This window comes from Mandrillus leucophaeus, unplaced genomic scaffold (assembly GCF_000951045.1).
Source record: "Mandrillus leucophaeus isolate KB7577 unplaced genomic scaffold, Mleu.le_1.0 Scaffold129, whole genome shotgun sequence".
Lineage (NCBI taxonomy): Eukaryota > Metazoa > Chordata > Mammalia > Primates > Cercopithecidae > Mandrillus > Mandrillus leucophaeus.
This window is the reverse complement of record NW_012101243.1, coordinates 3010680-3023404: the sequence shown is the minus strand read 5'-3', so window position 1 is coordinate 3023404 and position 12725 is coordinate 3010680. Positions and strand designations below refer to the sequence as shown.

Below are 12725 nucleotides of genomic sequence, written 5' to 3'. Positions count from 1 at the left end.
GACCAGCCTGACCAACATGCAGAAACCCTGTCTCTACTAAAAATACAAAAATCAGCCAGGCGTCCTGGCAGATGCCTATAATTCCAGCTACTCAGGAGGCTGAGGCAGGAGAATCACTTGAACACTTCAGCCTGGGCTACAGAAGGAGACTCCATCTCAAAACAAAAACAAAAACAAAACAAAACAAAAAATATATATATATATGTATATGGTAGGGAGTGAAGTGGGGTAACTTGACAGAAGTTGGTCAGGTATAAACACGCATGAGGCAGATTCTAGGGCTGAGATACAAGGTAGTATAGTTGACAACTTCCAGCTTCTCCAGAAGTGGCAAATAACTTTCCCACTGGGTAGCCACACAGAAATATGTGAGCACGCTTACACGGCATGTGCTGCCTCACCTCCCCCTACCAGGAGTTTGGTTAAGGCTACAGCATTTTTACAACCTCTTTAAATCAACTTTATAGTATCTGGCAGCAAAGTATCATTTCCTAACATGCTGAATCATTGCATCTCTGAAGACCTGGAAAAGGGATGATAAGCCAAATCATTCAGGAACCAGGTGTTCCCAGAGAAGTATGTAATAAATTTCATCCGGATGTTGGAATTGGCTTTTTTGTTTTCCTTCTTCTTTCCTTTTTTTTTTTTTTTTCCAGTTACATTAAAAAAGCAAACACATTGTTTTTATCTTATCAAGCAAGGTGGGAAGAACATTTTTCCCTTTATTTCTAGGTAAGCCTGCACAAAGGATTGAAAGGGCTAACAGTATCTGGGTCATACAGGATGACCCCTGAATTATTGGAGAGTACTTTGTACATGACAGAATTATCCAGATAGGTAAATGGTGTTGCAAACACTTCACCAAAATCCAACTAGAGACCTCTAAGTTCATTTTAGTGTACAGCTTCCAAACTTTATCTGCAGTGTAGGTAGCCCGGTCTGTTTTAAAATCCTTCTAGGAAATGATGGCCGTGTAAATTGGTCCAACAAATAGCCAAATGTGCATGTTACTCTGTTAGAAAGGGAAAAGCAGACACAGGCATAAGTGTAAATTTTTATCTTGTGGCTTCCGAGGAACCTAAATGCCTGGACAGCTTTGTTGTGCTATGTGGCTGAGAACCAGGTTATTAGATAACTCATAAAACTCTTCTCCAGCAGCCCAGACTTTCCTGAGGTTACCTCTTCCCATGGGACTAGAATCTCCCCAAGCTGCAGCCACATTTAATGTCCCCTTCACCTACACCTGAACTCCTGCTCCCTGGAAGAAAACCCTAAATAAATACACCTGTGGCAGCAGAGAGGGATTATTTTTGATAGCGGCTGCTCCCGACTCCAAGCTGTGGGCACCGAACTAGAAAGCAGTGCTGAGAGAGAGAACTAGGAATAAATGACACTGGGAAATGGGAAATTCAGAGAAGAAAAAAAAATCTTACTTTCCTCTCCTGAAAAAGATGCGCTTTGCAAGGTTCATCTTTTCATCTTTTAATCTGGTGAGTCTCGAAATTTTTAGTCTTTAGGCTACTTAAGCAGAACAAGAGTCTCACCTATTTACTAGATTAAATACAGAAGCAAGCAAACAAAAAACACCTTTGAGGTGTTTTCGCTGAATCTCTTGTGATTATTTGTAGCTCCTTTCAAAAATATTTGCTTTGGTGCATTTAAATTTTGTCTCAAATCTGCAGTGGAAAATATGCTTCAAAGGCGAAAAAAAAAGAAAGAAGAAAGAAAAAAACACCCAACACACTGTGAGCCTTGCATTTAGACTCAGCCCACTGAGCGGCTGGAAGAATTTTCGCAGACCCACCGGAGATCCCTGGATTCAACTATTGCGTAAAACCATTGATCTAAAAACTACATCTTGACTTCAGAACACTTCTTTTCATCTGGAATTATCTATTATTGACCACAGAGAGCAGCCACTGGCGATTTCCTGGAACAGGGCCCTGTATAGAGAGAGGTGAGCTCCAGTGAGGGAAGAAGAAACTTCTTTCGCTTTCTGAGTGGGTGCTTTGGTACAGTACAATATCTATGCTATAGTAATATATCTATGGGCTCGACTTCTCCTTCTCCTCTTTTCCCTCTTTCTCCAGCCCCCTCCTTCCTCATCATCATCTTCTTTTGTTTGTTTATTTATTTGCTTCTTCCATAGTAAAACTTTCTGAAAGCCGATGTGCCTGGATGATTTTTGCCTGGTACGTTCCGCTAATTGGAGTTCCAGAATCACAGTTTCTTGCTTGGGTGCAGAATTTTCAAAAGTGTTTAAGTGCCTAAATTATTGTAGTGGTGGCTGGCCACTGCCCATGCCTTGTAGACAGGCAGCTGAGAAGGTACCAAAAAAAAAAAAAAAAAAAAAAAGGCTGCAGGTCTGTACCATTCACTGTACCAGAATGCAGAACCCTACTGAGCTGCTCCTCATGGAAGAAGGAGCCATGTTGTACTGAGCTGACAACACGGGCAATCGAAAGAGCAAACCCGGGGCATAAATGGAACCAGGCCCTGGAAGCGTTTGGTTGGGAGTCTCCCTTTGGTCAAGCCTTTCCTTTGGTCAAGTGGCTCTGTGAAAATAAAGAAGAATCTGATCCAGATGAAGGTAAGGAGTTCATCTGCATCTCCTCTTCTCAAGCCACAGGGATCTCATTAAGGATCAGGGCACTTACACTGATGGCTTCACTTTGGGCCCAACCTTCAGCAGGACAGCCCCATGCAAAGATAATTACCAGGAATGGTGGGCTCATTACAGCCTTGATCTGGTCACTCCAACATAGTGTTAGACAGATGTCAGAAAACTGACCGACATTTACATGAAAGTGACTAAATTGCAGGTTGAAGGATTTGGTTTCAGCCTCTGTCAGGTTGAGGCTTTGAAAAAACAGAATGTTATGCCTTCAGGAAACCAAATACCAGATTCTGTTGCTTTGGAGCTCTTGCAAATTCAAGCACATAAGGACATGTATAGCCAAAATTGAGACAATTACTTTTTTTTTTTTTTTGCTGGACTAGCTCGAGTGAGGAACAATTACTTTTAACAGTCTATTTTACGGTCCAGCGCAGTAACCCCCGTATATTGTAACTGGCTCTGCGTTGAAAGGCAATCTGGGAAAGGGCTTGTTTCTGTTTCTTTGAGACAGCCTGCAGGAAACTTCAAAGTTAAAATAATGTAAAACTTGCCATATCTTGGTTCCACTACTAGTGTTTCTCTTCTAAGCACTTCCGCCTATGAGCATTCCAGCAAAGATGCCATTACAGTCCAGCACGGAGAAATAAAAGGAGCCAAGTGTTGGGCAAAAGAGATAAGGAACCAGAGCCAGAACTCTCACTGAAACGGGAGATTTTTTTTTCTTCTTTTTTCTTTTTTCTTTTTGTTTTGAGACGGAGTCTCGCTCTCGCCCAGGCTGGAGTACAGTGGCCGGATCTCAGCTCACTGCAATCTCCGCCTCCTGGGTTTACGCCATTCTCCTGCCTCAGCCTCCCGAGTAGCTGGGACTACAGGCGCCCGCCACCACGCCCGGCTAATTTTTTGTATTTTTTAGTAGAGACGGGGTTTCCCCGTGTTAGCCAGGATTGTCTCCACCTCCTGACCTCGTGATCCGCCCGTCTCGGCCTCCCAAAGTGCTGGGATTACAGGCTTGAGCCACCGCGCCTGGACAAAAAGGGAGATTTCTTATAGAAAATAGGAACCAAAAAGTTGAGATGGCTGGGAGGAGGTGCGGGCAGTACGTCATCTTTTGAAATAAAAAAGAGTACGATTCCTAGGGGAAATGTACACAAAAAGACTGTGAGTTGAGAGAAAACTGACTTTAGTTTTGTTGGGGAGATTTATTCAGATTTTGGGAGGAAATTGGAAAGAACTATAAAGCTAGAGTCTGTAATTAGTTCCCACACCTGTGTAGACAGTTCTGAGGGGTGAGGTGCTGCCTGGAGCCCTGAGAGGTCTGCATTTTGCTCACAGGGCAGCTGTCTTGAGGAAAAAGATGAAGAATGGGAGTGTTATGGGGGGCATACGCCCCTCTGATGGTCACTACAAAGGTAGGATCCAGCTGTAAATGGCCTCTAGAGAGCCACCAGTTCCGTCTCCATCTGTTCCCCAAACTCGTGCTTACGGATTTGATATTCAGATATTTTTCAGAAGAATGAGCTTGAAGCAAAAATACTGAACTAAAACATTCTTTAAAAAAAAAAATTCAAAACCACAATTTGAATCTTGTTTAAAAGATGGAAGGATGAGAAGTGTGATTCTCTTGGCTTGTTTAGAAATAGACATAGCAGGTCGGGTGCAGTGGCTCAAGCCTGTAATCCCAACACTTTGGGAGGCTGAGAGGCAGGTGAATCACGAGGTCAAGAGTTTGACACCAGCCTGGCCAACATGGTGAAACCCTGTCTCTACTAAAAATACAAAAATTAGCCAGGTGTGATGGCGGGTGCCTACTCTGGAGGCTGAGGCAAGAGAATTTCTTGAACCCGGGAAGCGGGAGTTGCAGTGAGCCGAGATTGCGCCACTGCACTCTAGCCTGAGCAACAGAGCAAGACTCCGTCTCAAAAATAGAAAAAAAGGAGTAGCCATACTAGACGGGATCCCAAGTGTTATGCATTTTCACTCTTCCCTCGGGTTATCCTCATCTCAGCTGCCTTCAGGACTTGTTCAATACAGTTAGTAATTAGGCTTTTAGAAAGAGGAGAAGTATTTATGTAAAATTGCCTGCCTACGTCCTGTAGCTGCACCCCCTGTGCGTCCAGGGAAGTGTACGCAGTGACCTTTGAGTGGGTATCTGCTTATTTCGTGGTAGAACTGACTTAAAGCAGACTCCTAGTCCTTGGCGTTACTCTAAGTTAGGGACAAATTTCTCATCCTCAGCATTATTACAAATTAGGGACACAGAGAAAACTTTGCTGGCTCCTAGTGAAGGCATTCACTGCTTGGAACCCAGACTCGGCAAGATCATGCAGCCTGACCACTGGCTGTAGTGCACCAAGCTCATGATCAGGAATTAGGAGACCAGATTCAGGTCTTGCATCTGCCTATAACTACCTGTGAGACTTTAATCTATGTATTGACCACCTCAGGGGTTCCATCTTCCTATGAATCAAATGGGAAAACAAAGACTCGCCTCCTCTAGTAGCAAGAATTCTTGTAGATACCATGACAGGTTAAAAGTATTTGCCATAGCCAGGGAAGAGAGAATGGGTTCAGACCCTTGATGTTGTGGTGGTTAACTTTTTTACTTGATTGATTTTTTTTTTTTTTTTTGTGATGGAGTCTCACTCTGCTGCCCAGGCTGGAGTGCAGTGGCGTGATCTCAACTCACTGCAACCTCCGCCTCCAAGATCTGCTTCTGTATTGCCTCAATATTAAATAAATTCAAGCAATTCTCATGCCTCAGTCTCCCAAGTAGCTGGGACTACAGCCACGTGCCACCACACCCAGCTAATTTTTGTATTTTTAGTAGAGACGGGGTTTCACCATGTTGGCCAGGCTGGCCTTGAACTCCTGACCTCGGGTGATCTGCCCACATTGGGCTTCCAAACTGCTAGGATTACAGGCGGGAGCCACCGATCCTGGCCATTGCTTAATGTTTTAAATCTTCATCTTCCATTTTCCTGGGCTCCTAAATGACCTGGATACACTTTTATTTTCTTTTTTATGTATTTATGGATGTATGTATGTATTTATTTATTTTTCAGAGACAGGATCTCCCTCTGTCACCCAGGCTGGAGTGCAGTGGTATGATCAATGTTCACTGCAGCCTTGAACTCCTGGGCTCAAGTAATCCTCCCTCTCAGGTTCCCAAGTCGCTAGGATTACAGGCGCACACCACCATACCCAGCTGATTTTTAGATTTTTTGTAGAGATAGGGTCTTGCTGTGTTGCCCAGGCTAGTCTCTAACTTCAAGTGAACCTCCCACCCCAACCTCCCAAAGTGCTGGGATTACAGGTCTGAACCACCATGCCTAGCCCCTTATTTTCTTGTAAGTTTTTATTGATATAAAATACACTTACAGAAAAGTGTTCATATCGATGAATTTTAGCTATGTGAACACACTCAGAAAACCAGAATCTAGATCTAGAAACAGAGCATTACCAGCACCCAGAAGGCTCCTCATTCCCTCTTCAAGTCCCTGACTTCTAACACCATAAATTAAGTTTTGTCTGTTTGGGGGCTTTATATGTGTGTGTAGGGGTTTTTATGCCTGACTTCTTTTGCTTAATATTAGGTTTGTGAGATTCATTTATGTTGTATATGGTAATATTTTATTTGTTCTCATTATTGTGTGGTATTACATGAATTAATACCACAATTTATTTATCCATTTGTTTATCCACAATTTATCTACAATTTACATGGATAAATGCCACAATTTATTTATTCATTGTCTTATTGATGGACACATGGAGTGTTTGCAGTTGGGGGCTATTACTGAACAGAAGCACTAGGAACATTTGTGAATGCTTTTGAGTGCATTTCTATCTAGAAGTAGAATTGCTGAATCATAGGACATGTGTGTTCCGCTTTTACAGATATTGTCAGTTTTCCAAAATGATGGTATCATTTTACACTCCCATCAGCAATGTCTGAGATTTGTTTTTTCTTACATCCTCATCAAGAGTTGGTATTGTCTGTCTTTTACATTTAGCCATTTTGATGGGTGTATAGTGGAATGCTTCTTCATTTTAATTTCTATTCCTTGAAGAGTAATGAAGTTTAGCACCTTTTCACATATTTATTGGCCTTTTGACTATCCTGTTTTGAGAAATATCTGTTCGGATTTTAAACCTGTTTCTCTACGGGGTTGTCTGACATTTTTATTGACTTGTAAGCATTCTTTAAATGTTGATATGAGCCCTTTGTTGTGTACATGTTGCAAATACCATCTCCCACAAGGCGATGTTGAGTCACATTGCAGCTTCAGACAAAAAAAAAAAAATATATATATATATATAGATTCCTGTGTTTATTTTAAATTTTGATATTTTGTTCAGCATGGATTTTTTTGCATTACATTTGATTTTTTTAATATTGCATCAAATTTTTATTTCTCCTGATTACTGAGTTTTTTTTTTGTCACCCCCTTAAAGAACTGTATCCAAGGCAAGAGCCTCACTTGCCTCCCCGCAGTCCTGGCCCGTTTCATTCTGTATCTTGCATTTTCATGCTCTTTATAGAGTGTTATTTGATGAAAAGGAGTTTCTAATCTAATGAAGTCCAAATGTTCAAGCTTTTCTTTTAAGATTAGTGTCTTTTCATTTGGATCACATTTATACAGTTACAAAAATAAAGATTTGATTTTGGTCATTCTTCAGATGTTTGGCTCTGAATGAGTTAAGCTGAAGTAACTGGCTCCTTTTTAAAAATGTTGTGCCATCATTTCACCTGATGAGCATTCTTGGAGCCTGCTAGATATTGTTAGGTCCTGAGGCTGTAAAGAGGTCTTCAACAGGATGTAAAGCAAACTTAATTGTAATTACCTTATTCAGCCCATTAAGAAATACAGTACTAAAGTTTTATCTCTAGTCTCTCAAATTGGCATCCCTCAAATTGGCATCTGGTAATGTACATTGTGAGGTAGACCGATAATCAAATGACAGTGCAACATCTTACCAAGAAGTAAATATGACCTGAGTGTCCTATAAATAATGTAAGAGCAGGTTTTCAAGTTTGGAGAGCTGTTTTCTCATTTCACGTACACTTGCCCCAAATTGTAGTTTTTGAAGTTGCGTGCGTTATTACATTAACAAGCATTTTGTGTGTATGTAGTAGTTACTTTGTACTAAGAGAACTTGCTTTGGGGTGCAATTAAACAATAAACTGATTTTATTTGGGAGAAACAGGGAAGGGTGCACTTACTAGCAACGTAAGCATAATTTTTCAGCTTTTGCCCTTAAAGTTTTAATTAAGGTTTAAATTATAATTCAAAAATGTTAGACATTCTGTATCTTTTTGTTCAGCGTGGCTTTAATTCCCCCCCCCCCTTATGGTTTGTTCTTTAATGCCTTTTACATTTGGACACACAGTTTATGCTTTTTAGATTTTGGTTGCTATTTTGTCAAAATAAGTGTTAGCTGTGTTTCAAACTTGATTTTCTTTCTTTCTTTTTTGCCACCAGAATGTCTTATTTAAAAAGAAAGCTAAAAGTATACTTCTAAGTCAGAGCTTCTATTTTGGTGTAAAAGTTTTTACTTTTTTACTTTTAATTTTTTACTTCACACTGAATATAGCCAGACACCCAAGAAGTCTGATGGCCACCTGAGTGCAGGTGACAAGGACCTGACAGAGTCCATGTAGGGCTTTAGATTTGGACACACAAGAGTTGATAACTTCCTTGTGAACTCCTTGCCTGATCTAAACTCAATATGGATTCTGACTGTGTTTGAGTGATCATCTTCAAGGTTAAACCTGTTGGCAGTTACCCCTTTTCACAAAGTGCACAGTGGGAATCGAGAATCTGTAGGGTTAATTTTGGAGCAGTGGCTTATACCATTCACCTCTTTCATTTTTCTTTTTTTTCTGACTTATCTCACAGATAATGAGACCTTAATAACAAATAGGCGTGAAAAAATTTCACATTGAAATGATACAAACATTTGATGTAATAAAACTTTGTTGGCTTGATATTTCAAGGAACTGAAATCTAGCAATCTTACTGGAGAGACAAGAATTGGTCTCCAGCTGCCTTTGATATATTTGGGTGTGAGTGGAGCCGGAGCCATATACCTGGAGGGAACGTGGTTTGTCACAGCAAAGAGGATTTTTTTTTCTTCAAACTCACATGTGGCCTAGGTTTCAAATTCTTTGCCGCAAGGCCGATTTGCTTACATTAACTAGAGTTCTGTAGGAGATACTGGTGACCTAAGCTAAGTTGCAGTCAACATACTCAGTGTCAAGCTAATGAGGTTCTGTTATAAAGCTTCTACTTTTAATCTGAGAGAAAACATGTTCAGGGCTTCTAGAACACTAAAACTTTTGGCTTAAACAGTGTTCAGTCTGGTGTCAAACTTCCAATGGAATTCAAATTCACATAATCTGAAGTTTGTTCACAGGTTATCCTAATAGAATAATTCTTCATTTTGTTCTATTGAGCTGTCTTAAGGATTTGTTTCAAACAGCTAAGTTACTTGATTAAAAGAATGATAAAATTGTAAAAAAAAAAAAAAAAAAAAAAAAGATTAGTGCCTTTTAAAAATCCCTTATAAGAAATTTTGTCTTACCCAGTCTTAAAGATATTCGATCGTATATCTTCTAGACAGCAAGCACTGTCCACTTGAACTTTCTGCAATAATAGAAATATTCTATATCTGCATTGTCCAAGATGTAGCCACTGAATGGCTATTGACTACTTGAAATAGCACTAGCCACATATGGCTATTGAGCAACTGAAATAGTACATATGGTCTACGGCCATACCACCCTGAAATATTTTACAGATATTGTCAGTTTTCCAAAATGATTGTATCAATCTTTTCTGAAATAGTACATATGATGAAATGAATTTTAAATTTTATTTACTTTTAATTTAGATGAATTGTGGTGAATGGCAATGTAGTTCTGTTAATGTTGTTGCACCTGGAATTGATTTTCAGGTATCATGTGAGGTCAAGTTTCCCTTTTCTTAAATTCTGTATGGATATTCAATCAACCCAGCATCATGTACTGAAAACACTATTAATTTTCCACTTTATTAATCCATTGTCTATCTAATATGTGTGTGTTGTTCTGGAATCTCCATTCTTTTCCATTTGTCCATTAGTCTATCTTTCTGCCACATGCACCCTGTTTCCATTTCCTGCAACTTTGCAATAAGTTTTGATATATGGTAGAATAAGTCCTTCATGTTTCTGGTCTTCCCCAAGATTGCCTTGGCTATTCTTGAACTTCTGTATTTCCACATAAACTTTATGATAACTTTATAAATTCCAGCCAAAAAAAAACCCTGCTGGAATTTTTATTGGGATTACATTAAATCTGTACATCGATTAATATGAAAGTCTTTATGATACTAAATTTTCTGATTCATGAATATGGTATATCCCTTCACTAGTTGAAGTCTTATTAAAATTTTTTGATAATGTTTTATAGTTTTCTATGTAGAAACCTGGCATAACTTTCATTGGATTTATTCCTAATTATTATCTATTTATTTTATAAGTGGCATATATATGCATATTTTATATATATATATTTTTTGAGACACAATTACACTCTGTTGCCCAGGCTGGAGTGCAGTGGCATGATTTTGGCACACTGCAATCTGTCCCTCCTGGGTTCAAGTGATTCTCGTGCCTCAGCCTCCCAAGGAGCTGGGATTACAGGCACCTGCCACCATGTGTGGCTAATCTTTGCATTATTGTAGAGACAGGATTTTGCCATGTTGGCCAGGCTGGTCTCGAATGCCTAACTTCAAGTATTCTGCCCACCTCGGCCTCCCAAAGTGCTGGGATTACAGGAATGAGCCAATGCACCCAGCCTTATAAGTGGCATATTTTAATTTTAGTATTAATTAATTAATTTCTTTTTTGAGATGGAGTTTCACTCCTTTTGGCCCAGGCTGGAGTGCAATGGCACAATGCTGCCTCACTGCAACCTCCGCCTCCTAGGTTCAAGCAATTCTCCTGCCTCAGCCTCCCAAGTAGCTGGAATTACAGGCACACGCCACCATATCCGGCTAATTTTGTATTTTTAGTAGAGAGATGTGTATAAGAGACAGGGGATTACAGGCGTAAGCCACCATGCCCAGCCATATTGGCATGTTTTTTTTTTTTTTTTTTTTTTTTTTTTTGAAACGGAGTCTCGCTCTGTCGCCCAGGCTGGAGTGCAGTGGCCGGATCTCAGCTCACTGCAAGCTCCGCCTCCTGGGTTTACGCCATTCTCCTGCCTCAGCCTCCCGAGTAGCTGGGACTACAGGCGCTCGCCATCTCGCCCGGCTAGTTTTTTGTATTTTTTTAGTAGAGACGGGGTTTCACCGTGTTAGCCAGGATGGTCTCGATCTCCTGACCTCGTGATCCGCCCATCTCAGCCTCCCAAAGTGCTGGGATTACAGGCTTGAGCCACCGCGCCCAGCCATATTGGCATGTTTTAATGTTCATTTTTAGTTGTTTGATACTGGCATATTGACATAATAATTAAAATTTTGCATTTACCTTGCATACAGCAACCCTACTCAATTAACTTAATAATTCTTATAGTTTATTTATAGATTCACAATCATGTAGTGGAGTGTGTAGTGATTTCTTTCAGATAGTTGTTTTTTAAATTCTTTTTTTTTTTTTTGAGATGGAGTTTTGCACTTGTTGCCCAGGCCGGAGTGCAGTGGTGCAATCTCGGCTCACTGCAACCTCTACCTCCCGGGTTCAAGCGATTCTCCTACCTCAGCCTTCCGAGTAGCTGGGATTATAGGCACATGCCACCATGCTGGCTAATTTTGTATTTTTAGTGAAGATGGGGTTTCTCCATGTTGGTTAGGCTGGTCTTGAACTCCTGACCTCAGGTGATCCACCCACCTTGGCCTCCCAAAGTTCTGGGATTATAGGCATGAGCCACTGCTCCTGGCCAGTTTTTTAACTTCTTTTTCTTGACTTAATTGGACTGGGTAAAACCTTAAGAACAATGCTGAAATAAAAGTGAAAATAACAGGCATCCTTATCTTAGTTCTGATAGAAAGAAAGCACTCAATAATGTCAGTTAAATATGATGGTTGCTGTAGTTTACTTTTTGTAGTTACTCTTTATCAGATTGAGGAATTTTTCTTCTAATTCTAATTTGATATAATTTTTAAACATTAACAGATGGTGAATGTTATAAAATGCATTTTTCTCATTAATTAAAATGAGCCTGTGATTTTTACACTTTATTCATTTTATTTATTTTCTTCTTTTATGGATAGGTAATAGTTGTACAATTTATGTGGTACATGTGATACTTTGATATGAGCATACAATGTGTAATGATCAAATCAGGATAATTGGAATATCCATCACCTCAAGCATTTATCATTTATTTGTGTTGGGAACATTCCAAATCTACTCTTCTAGTTATTTTGAAAGGTACAATAAATTATACTTAATTGTACTCAACCTATTGTGCTACCAAATACAAGTGTGTCTGGAATTGGTGGGTTCTTGGTGTCGCTGACTTCAGGAATGAAGCCGTGGACCCTCACAGTGAGTGTTACAGTTCTTAAAGATGGTGTGTCTGGAGTTTGTTCCTTCAGTTGTTCAGATGCGTCCAGAGATTCTTCCTTCTGGTGGGTTGGTAGTCTTGCTGACTTCAGGAGTGAAGCCATAGACCTTCGCAGTGAGTGTTACAGCTCTTAAGGGCGGCACGTCCAGAGTTGTTCGTTCCTCCCAGTGGGTTCATGGTCTCGCTGGCTTCAGGAGTGAAGCTGCGGACCTTCGTTGTGAGTGTTACAGCTCATAGAGGCGGCACATCTGGAGTTGTTCATTCCTCCCGGTGAGTTTGTGGTCTTGCTGGCTTCAGCAGTGAAGCTGCAGACCTTCTTGGTGAGTGTTATAGCTCATAAAAGTAGTGCGGACCCAAAGATATACTTCGCAGTAGCAAGATTTACTGTGAAGAGTGAAAGAACAAAGCTTCCACAGTGTGAAAGGGGACCCAAGCAGGTTGTCACTGCTGGCTCAGATGGCCTGCTTTTATTCCATTTTTTGGCCCCACCCACATCCTGCTGATTGGTCTGTTTTACAGAGTGCTGATTGGTGCATTTACAATCCTTTAGCTAGA

General features: G+C 40.3%; 1 protein-coding gene across 1 annotated transcript in view; it reads left to right on the top strand.

The window, feature by feature from the left end:
• Positions 1-1905: 1905 nt before the first annotated feature.
• The window catches only part of ASIP (agouti signaling protein), a 98536-nt gene continuing 87716 nt past the window's right edge, over positions 1906-12725 (top strand). Inside the window, exon 1 of the mRNA XM_011972444.1 lies at positions 1906-1957. The gene's annotated coding sequence lies outside the window, so the exon portion shown is untranslated. The remainder of the gene's footprint in view (positions 1958-12725) is intronic.